The sequence below is a fragment of the Physeter macrocephalus genome, chromosome 9, assembly GCF_002837175.3.
Source record: "Physeter macrocephalus isolate SW-GA chromosome 9, ASM283717v5, whole genome shotgun sequence".
Classification (NCBI taxonomy): Eukaryota; Metazoa; Chordata; class Mammalia; order Artiodactyla; family Physeteridae; genus Physeter; species Physeter macrocephalus.
Window position 1 is genome coordinate 35,803,829 of NC_041222.1, and position 10,511 is coordinate 35,814,339.

Sequence of the window (10,511 nt, forward strand, 5' to 3'; positions counted from 1 at the left end):
AACCTGTGTCCCCTGCATTGGCAGGCGGACTCTCAACCACTGCGCCACCAGGGAAGCCCTAAAACTCTTATCAATGCAGCACAATGTTCGTTTTGTTTACTGTGTGCTTTGTTTTTTTTTGTTTTTTTTGTTTTTGATAACTGCTCAAAGTGACTGTCCCCCTACTCCACCCATCTTCTTTTGTCTTTAGCTGAAGGTGGTATTTAAGGTGAGGACTTGCGCCAATTGGGGAAATTACTCAATTTTACTGGGCCTTTCCCATGTATAAGTGTTATAAACTTTTGTTTGTTTTTCTCCTGTTAATGTCTTGTGTCAATTAAATTGTTATGCCAGCCAAAGAACCTAGAAGGGGAGAAGGAAAAATTTTCCTCCTGTATGCTTACAAGACTACGCTTTAATTTCTAAAGGGCTGATCAAATTTGCTTGCCCTTGAGTTATCTACTCATATAATTAAACATTTATATCTTAAAAAAAGAGAAATAAAATGTGCAGATCTTATAACCCAGCAATTCTACTCTTTGGCATAAACTCAACAGTTGTATTGTCTAATGTGGAAGCCACTAGCCACATGTGGCTACTGAGCCCATGAAATGTGTCTGGACTGCGTTGAAACGTGGTAAGCGTAAAATACACAATCAATTTTGAAGACTTAATATGAAAAATAATTTTAATATCTAAATTTATTTTAAAATATTGATTATATGTTGAAATGATAATATTTTGGCCATATTATTTTAAATATTATTTTTAAAAATTTTAATTAGGAAAAAATGAAAGGTGAATAACATTTGTCACTAGTATTACCTAACAGAACTTGGGTTCACTCACCCTCCACACAGCAAAGCCAATCTCCTGACACCCGGTTGTGGTGAAGGAAAGTACAGCATTTATTGCAGTGTGCTAAGCAAGGAGAACTGGCACCTCATGCTCAAAAGACCTGAACTCCCTGATGGCTTTCAGAGAAGGGTTTTTAAAGGCAACATTTGGGGTGAGGGCGGCAGCTCCTGGACTTTTTTCTGATTGGTTGCTGGTGATGTTTCCAGCATCTTAATCAACCTGGCTCCAACCAGTGGGGTCTACTGTTTGTGGTCAGCATGTAGTCACCATTCCCCACCTGGGTGGGTGGGGTTCTTAGTTTCTGCAGAACAATTCAAAGATATATGCCAGATTGTTATGTATACCCCTCGAAGAGGAACTAGCACTCTGTTTTCTTGCTGAACTATTGTTTCTTGACTGCTTTTCCTTTGTTTCTGCATTCCCTCACTCCCCTAACTGGTAACTGCTTGAGTCTGCTCTTTGGAACTCAGGAGGCCTAGTAGCCTTTTTCTACAAACAAGAAATGTTAACGCAAGTTTGTGAGCCCTACACACAGTGAAGCTAAACAAACTGAAACGTCGGAGTTTGGAGCAGAGAAAGGTTTATTGCAAGGCCATGCAAAGAGATGAGGTGGCTCACACCCTGAAAAGTCTCGAGCTCCCCGAAGAGTTTTGGCAAAGCATTTTTAAATGCCAGGAGAAGGGGCATCACAGGGTACATGATTAGCTTGTACACAGTTCTCTGATTGGCTGATGGTGAGGCAGCAGGGTAGCATCACAGGGGTTAACATCAGTCCTTAGGCTCCAGGAGGCCTGGGCTATGTGCTCATGGTCAGCAAGTAGTTCTTCCATTTGTTGTGAGTGGGGTGGGGGGTGGGGTTCACATCACAAAACAACTCAGGAAATTTGCATCAAATACTATTATCTAGGTACTTCAGAGTGGAGCTAAAGCAGAGGATATGGGGGAAGGCCTGTCCCGGGAAGGCCCCATAGGGTTCTGCTCGGTTACAATTGCCCCTTTTCTTTGATACCCCTCAGTCTTGAGGAGAACAAGTTTTGAACAGGAAAAGGAATAAAGTTTCAGATAGAGAGATTAATCATAAACTTGAGAGAGTTACCCACAGGGTCCTGCTTGGTTACAATTATTCTAGCAGACACTGCTTTGAGAATGGCTGGTGGCTCCTCCAGTTTTACTTCCAGATTCATTTCTCTCCTCAATGGCCAAAGCAGATGTCACCATTAGTGATTTTAATGCTTTTCTAGAATGAGAAGATGCAAGAATTTGGGCTCATAAAGTCTTCTGAAAATATCTATCTGAAGGCCTGTTCTGCCAGTTTTTCCCAGAGCACGGAGTGCCTCATTCCCGATCTCCACCCTGAACTCCTTTCAGTGGGTGTTAAAGGTCAGCAGCTGCAGTGGAGAGGTAGGTGGAAAGTGTCAATTTTCAGCTGGCAGTGCCCCTTCATGGTCATAAATTTGACTATGGTTTTGGGGGCACTTCATGACCATTTCATCCCATAGTGCTAGGAATGCTCATTCCCAGGTCTGGCAAAGATTTCATTGGTATGCCCCTCAATGTGCTAGCACTGGACTAGGCCTTAGTGCCAAAACTCTCCAGACCTCCTGTCTTACTAGCCTCTTACGGTCCAGGAAAATATTCCCTCTCATTGCTTCTTCTCATATCTAGAGTTTCACTATTACAATCCTTGATCTTATATGGAACTATATATTATTTTATCCAAGGCTCAGTCACACATCTGTTAATCCAAGAAATAAGAAAAAGGCAATATAGGTTATAAGTTGTTGCAAATATCTCCCAGTTTGGGCCAGACTCAGGAGGGGATATGTTCATTTCTTCTTTCCTGCATCCATTCACAGGTGGGCTGGGTCAGGATGTTCCCTGTGAGCTGAACAAAGGTATTCTAGTTTAACATTCAAGCATAAGGACAGGGTTCCCTGAGATGGACCATTATGTATACTTTAAGCTATAGGTAACATCTCTTTAGTGATGAACCTGTAGCAAAAGCAATAGAATACAAAGGTTAAAATAAAAGAAACAGGTCTAATATGGAGTCAGATTTGTTCTTCCCTATTACAGTCCCGACTGTCAATGTCCATTCCACAGTCTTGTGGGGAAAGGGGCAATGACTGCTCTTAGCTACTTCCTGCTGTATGGGGGCAAAGAAAGGTGATTGTGGAATGGAATTGATCAGCCTTGGGCAGGGAATATTAAACCCCTTAGCCTTGTTGTTATCTAATTTGTAGTTGGACCTACCTATTAATTTTAACTTTCTTCCTGAGTCATAACTATACTTAGGGGGAAAGATTTCCTTATATCTGGATGAACATAGATTAAAAGCCAGTAATATTTTAGGCAAAATCAAAAAAGTACAACCATATTCATCAGTTTACTTAGTCCTATATAATTAGTCCTTTTTACTAACAGTTTAATGAAATCAGAGTTTCCATTACACTTTTAAAATATCTTACCTAGTTCAACAGTATGATTTAAAAGTTACCAGAAACCTGTTTGTGTCAAAACAGCCTTTCTATGACTCTTCTTGAAGATGTGGCAGTTTTGCAAAGCATCAGCTTAGCTGCCTATGAATGATAAAAATCTTAAAAAGGCAAGGTTAAAGATATGATTACAGGGCTTCCCTGGTGGCGCAGCGGTTGAGAGTCCGCCTGCCGGTGCAGGGGACGTGGGTTCGTGCCCCGGTCCGGGAGGATCCCACATGCCGCGGGGCGGCTGGGCCCGTGAGCCGTGGCCGCTGGGCCTGCGCGTCCGGAGCCTGTGCTCCGCGACGGGAGGGGCCGCAGCAGTGAGAGGCCCGCGTACCGCAAAAAAAAAAAAAAAAAAAAAGATATGATTACAATTCTTCTTGGCAAAGAAGCTTATCCAAGCTGTTGTGATTTGCAACATTTTACAATAACTAAAATTATAACATTATACCAGGACATATACAAATTTCAGAAACTTTATATAATTTCTAGAATGTCTATATTAATAACACTTATTCATACTGTATAATCTGAGGAGGCTTATCACTCATTTGACAATGCTTTCCGTGTAATTTAGCATACCAACCAATTCTAGTCAGTTTATATATTTTTTTTTTTCTGAGGTGCCTCAGGAGCCCTCTGAAGCATCCCAAAGCTAGCTGAAGTCAAAAGAACTTTAATTAAAGTTTGATAGGAAGTTCGTCAAAAATATCAAAAAGTTTTCTTAAAAACATTTGGTCAGATAGAATATTTAAGAACAAATACAGATCAGTTAAAGGCAAGATAGTTCATAAAATCTGTTATCAAAAGCAGCATACTAAGTAAACTTGTTCTCTTAGCAAAGAGGAACCAAGTCTGGTCCTGCACCAGTCTACTTTTAATAACAAAATCCATTTACCCAATTAAGTGTAATCTAATCTCAGCCTGACCATGCATAAAACTCCTTTTTTACTCAAAACATATATCCCACTTTCCTACTGTATAGTGAAATGTTTTATTATTTTTAGTAGCTTTAATTACATATTTAAATTAGAATCCCCAACTCTTGTAGAGAACAAACGTATGGACACCAAGGGGGAAAAGTGAAGGCGTGGGGTGGGGAGGAGGGGGTGATGAATTGGGAGATTGGGATTGACATATATACATTAATATGTATAAAATGGATAACTAATAAGAACCTGCTGTATAAAAAACAAATTAAATTTTAAAATTTTTTGAAAAAAGAATCCCCGCCTTTTAAAAACCTTAATTTCTAGTGAAAACCAAGAGGCAAGTAATAGTTACCAAAATCTGGAGAGATTATTTTAGATAATTTTCAGAACTTAATTATTCCTATAAAGTTTACCTAAAAGCTCTTATTTCATTTATATTTAAAGTTTCATCATATCAAGTTATTTTTCTTGCTGACAAATTTGCAACAGGTATAACAAGAATTCATTTAATGTCTATTAAACCTAGGTGCAGTGAATGTATTATACTTGATGTTGATGACTCTAAAGACATGTCTATATTAATTAGATCAACAAACTTAAACATTAATACCAGGTGTTAATTTAATACTGAATATTTCCCAGTTCATGTGAACCTGAAATTCATGTAGCTTAATTTCTCTTGTATTTAGAATTGTTTGACTTGTAAACACTTACTTTTCTTTAAGCCAGTTAAATAGAGCTCATTTACAAATTAACCTCAGCAATATTATCCCAAAACAAAGACACAGACATATACACAAACAAACAGAGAGACCTCAGAGTTCTCATTTCAGAATTTCAGCCCTGAGTCAGGTACAGCAATGTAAAACTCATCAGTTTACAAAAGAGTTTGGATTAAAGTTGGGTTTCTGGCAGATGGAACAAATCACACTCACTTGTCTAGATAGCTAAATATTTGCAGAAAAGACACTTAAGATTTCTATTTACCCTTGACAAGTCAATTTCTAAATTACTTTACCCTGTTTTCAAAATTTACATTTTAAACGGATGGCAGAGATGAGGGTTCCTGAGAAGACCAGATAGTACCCTTGCATCTCAAAGATACAGGCAAATTTCTCCTTGGATGCCTTTGTTTCCCCTTTGGTGGTCTCCGAGGGGTCGAAGCCATTGCCATCATCTGGGCCTTTTGCATATTTCTCTGGGTGCATTCAGCATTTTTGACCGTATCCCTATTAGTGAAAACCAAATAAGCCAATTGGAACAAATTGTTCATTGGAGCCTGAGGAGCAGCAGTTGCTTTCTGAATTTTGCGCCTGGTGTGTGGGGCAGACTGGGCTATGAAATGCATAGCCAAAAGGGCCTGTCCCTTGGGGGAGGAGGGACCCACGTTCGTATACTTCCTAAAAGCCTCCAGTAGTCTCCCTTGGAAGAGAGTCTCCTGTCCCTGTTGGACCTCTTTCACCTTTTTATAATTAACAGGTTTTACTGTAAGTTTCCTCATACCCTTATGAAGTTTATGAATTAAAGTTTGGCTGAGGGAACATTCCCAGCAGTTTTGAATGTTATTCCTGCATCCCCTTTTTTTCTTCAGTTCCAAGCAACACAGATTGATTAGATAAGCTCCAGAGAGCCCAGGTAGATCACTATTTCTCAAAGGCACAGGAAGAGAAATGCAAATTCCTCTTCTAACTACTTATACAAAACCCAGCCATCTCATGCTATTTTCAAGGAACTTTCTTGTTTCCAGTTCCCAAATATCCACCTCAGTTTAAACAAACAAGTACAATAATACATATCATCCGCTCACATTCGCATGCCCCTTTTTCACCAAAACCAGGAAGAGAAAAAGGGATTTGGACTCAGATACTGAGACACTCACATACACACACATACCCCCAAGGTAAAAGCAATTGCAAAAGACCCACTTCCATATAATAGCCAAGCCATTAGGGTCTTTTGCCTTCCAGATCTCAGGGAGTATTGAGGCATTTTCTTTCATTTAGGGAGCATGACTAAAGATCTCTTAGTTTTGCAAAAGTACCCCAGGTGACTATAAGATGGAACAGAGCTCTGATCACCCATACTTAATTATTCACTGCCAGTGTTATCAAATGTCAAGCAAACAGCAATTCAAATCGGTCTCTCAGGGTTAGAGTTCCCAGCTCCAAAAAGGAAGAAAATTCTAACCAACGCTCCGCTGCAGGCGAAACCAACACAATTGGGAAGGATACCCTGGTGTCATCACACACGAGCCCCGTTATTCACCAAAGATGTCTCAGCTGGTCGATGCAAGTACTAACACACATACAAACAACAAACACATGGTCCCACAAACAAAGAAGCAGATGAAGTGTAGTCCAGAAATTCCACCTCCATTCCCAGACGGAAGCTCCAGAGCGGCCTGGCTCCCAAAAAAGAATGGACCGCAAGTGGCTCACCCCATACACACGAAAACACAAACAACTAAGCTATGGTCACACAGACAGAAAATCAGAAGAGATGTACTCTAGAATTCCACCTCCACTCCCCAACGGAGGCCTCCACCAAGCCCAGCTCTCACAAATGAACCGGTTCCCAAATCGGGTAGAGTCCAATAACAATTCCCCTCTCCAACAGGGTACCCCAGTCAAACAAATTGGCTTGTCCCATAAAGGAAAAGCCCAAATTGAGGGGGTATATGTGCCCGGTGTGCACGCGGGAGCAACTTACCCTCAAGTGGCTCACTTCCCACAGGGGAAGCAGCCCAAACGGAGTGGAGAGAATGCCCAGCCTGTGCAAGCTGAAGCGACTCACCAACGACACTCAATGTGGACCGCAGCTCCAGACGTTTCTCGGCTCCAAACAGCCTCGTGCCACGGGCGGCCGGTGCCTGTCGGGGTCAGCCCCTCAGAGATCCCCAAGGGAAATGAGCTCTGGCAGCTGCTGGGGGCTCAGGGAACGGGCTGCCCCAGGCCGGGGTCGACCCGCCACGGGCACGGACTCCTAGGCTGGCTTCTCCAAAATTGTTAACGCAAGTTCGTGTGCCCGACACACAGTGAGGCCAAACAAACTGAAACGTCGGAGTTTGGGGCAGAAAAAGGTTTACTGCAAGGCCGTGCAGAGAGACGAGGTGGCTCATGCCCTGAAAAGTCTCGAGCTCCCCGAAGAGTTTTGGCAAAGCATTTTTAAATGCCAGGAGAAGGGGGATCGCAGGGTACGTGATCAGCTTGTACACAGTTCTCTGATTGGCTGATGGTGAGGCAGCAGTGTAGCATCACAGGGGTTAACATCAGTCCTTAGGCTCCAGGAGGCCTGGGCTATGTGCTCATGGTCCTCTAGTAGTTCTTCCATTTGTGGGGGCGGTGGGTGGGGTGGGTGGGTTCCCATCGCAAAACAACTCAGGAAATTTGCATCAAATACTATTATCTAGGTACTTCAGAGAGGAGCTAAAGCAGAGGATATGGGAGAAGGCCTGTCCAGGGAAGGCCCCATAGGGTCCTGTTAGGTTACAGAAACAGGGGCCACGGAGAGGCTTTTGTACCTGGGAAGGCCCCGCAGGGTCCTGCTCATTTTCAATCCCCCCTTTTCTTTGATACGCCTAAATCTTGAGGGGAACAGGGGCAGGACAATAAAGAGAATAAATTTTGGATAGAGAGGTTAATCATAAACTTGGCAAAAGGAACTCACTTTTACGTGGCTCGGTTTCACTAACATAATAATGGGAAATTTGAATATATGTTGCAAAGCGATGCTAATTCTGTTCCCTAACACAATTTGTATAGCTTGTTCAGTTATATTATGAACATTGCTGGATTTATCTGATCATCTAACTTTAATGTGTAATATTATTTTGATAGGGAAATTAATTTCAAGATCCAGACAATGAATTTGTAAATTAACCTTTAGAATATATCTTTTTTGTCAGTTGTGTGTGGCATGTATCCCATGAATATAATCCACTTTTTTTTTTTTTTAATAAATTGATTTACTTATTTATTTATTTATTTTTGGCTGCGTTGGGTCTTCTTTGCTGTGCGTGGGCTTTCTCTAGTTGCAGCGAGTGAGGTCTACTCTTCTTCGTTGTGGTGCCCGGGCTTCTCGTTGCGGTGGCTTCTCTTCTTGCGGAGCACAGGCTCTAAGGACGCAGGCTTCAGTAGTTGTGGCACACAGGCTTCGTTGCTCGGCGGCATGTGGGATCTTCCCGGACCAGGGATCAAACCTGTGTCCCCCGCATTGGCAGGTGGATTCTTAACCACTGCGCCACCAGGGAATCCCAATCCACCTATTTTTAATTACCACAATAACATATAATCCATCATAAATTTACACAAGAGTGGTTCAGAAGATATTTCTGGATGTCTTAGGGGTGTATCAGTCAGAGTCCAGGCGGAAAGCAAAAATCATAGCAGTTATTTTTATAGAGAATTTAAGGAATGGTTGAACAGGTAAGGAGGATTGAAAAGGTACAAAGAGAAACATTGCAGTAGCAAAGAGAGGCCCACTGTGGAGAGCAGGTGCCACTGGTAGAGCTGGAGAGAGAAGTGCGGGGTTATCAGAAACTAAGACCTGGGAGGAGGCCCCTGGGCAGCTGGGACTTGGACCTCTGAGGTTGGGGAAGGGGAGCACCCAGCTGGTGGTGTTATTTCTGAAGGTAAGTGTTGAGGCTGGAAAAGAGGGTAGATTAAAAACTGGAAATTGGAACCAACTGCTTCAACCAGGGGAAAGAGCCACTGCTTGGTGACACTGGTGGGAATGATTATCTGAACTGTTTGTCCCCACTGACCAAATATCAAGGAGCAAATCCTTTCTTCCTCCGCCAGCTCTCAGCTATCCTCAAGCCCCCTATTGGCAAAACCTTACAGGAAACATGGTTGGCTATGTCACACCCACAGCATCACAGAACAGAGTACAGAAGAATGGGCTTGAGCCACAACATATACCTTAATAACCAGCATGAGGAGTAAACTCATAATTACAAGTATCAACTAATCTAATATTATAAATTCAGGGAAGTGCTGATAAACACAGCTTTTACAGTGATGACACTTGTAATACATTTTTTTAAATATAATAAAACTGTGGTTAAAAGTACAACTCAGATAAGGAGACAATGTTGAACTCGACCCAAACCCTGTGCTCTCGAAAGACAGCGGTTGTTTAAAAAAAAAAGAAAGAAAGAAAAGCCCATCCCCACACCCTTTTGTGTTCCAGGAAACAGCTCACCGCAAAGAACGACCACCTTTCCTCAAATGACTTAGATAAAAGTCACAGAGAACTCCCTTGATTACCTATGACAAGGCCAGACACAGACCCTCCAAATTCCCTTCTTTGTCTCATAAATGATTAGCTGAACTGTTTGTCCATGCTGACCTATCTGTACAAAACGCCTGCTCACTTTACTTTATTTAGGCATTCTTCCTTCCCCAGGACTTTTTTTTTTTTTTTTGCAGTACGTGGGCCTCTCACTGCTGTGGCCTCTCCCGTTGCGGAGCACAGGCTCCGGACGCGCAGGCTCGGCGGCCATGGCTCACGGGCCCAGCCGCTCTGCGACATGTGGGATCTTCCCGGACTGGGGCATGAACCCGTGTCCCCTGCATCGGCAGGCGGACTCTCAACCACTGCGCCACCAGGGAAGCCCCTTCCCCAGGACTTTTATCTCTCATTCGCCCTTAGCCTAAACTAGCATTGGGAGGCAGAATAAACCCCTAATTTCCCCTACCAAGAAGCCCCTTTCTGGGAATTCCCTGGTGGTCCAGTGGTTAGGACTCCGCACTTCCACTGCAGGAGACACAGGTTCCACCCCTGTTGGGGAACTAAGATCCCTCATGCTGTCTGGCGGAGGTGGGGGGGGTGAGGGGGTGGGGGGAGGAGGGAGCTGGACAAGCCCCTTCTGACCTTAAGGAAAACCTTTCCTGATCAATTGTCTGGTCAAGCCAGCTGCTCATCTCACTCTCTGATATCCATTCTTTCTAGCCCTTTTCTGCCTGATCTTTCAAAAGCTTGCAGATCTTGCAAATAGAGCACTCTCCATTTCGATCGCCCCTCCCCCTAGTGCAATAAGCCCCTTCCCCGAATTGCAATAATCCTTTTGAATGAAGTCTCTTCTTACCAAGTCTGGATTGGGTTTTTGTTTGACAGTTTTTCTGGTGCTGTGACTTGGCTGAAGACTGGACCTCACCTACGGACCTCTACCATCCCTACACTGGTAACGGTTCAGTGCTTTGAGGAAACTTTGGTGAGTTCAGGTCTTGAACCAGTGCTCCAGACATCTTGTTTGTTGAAG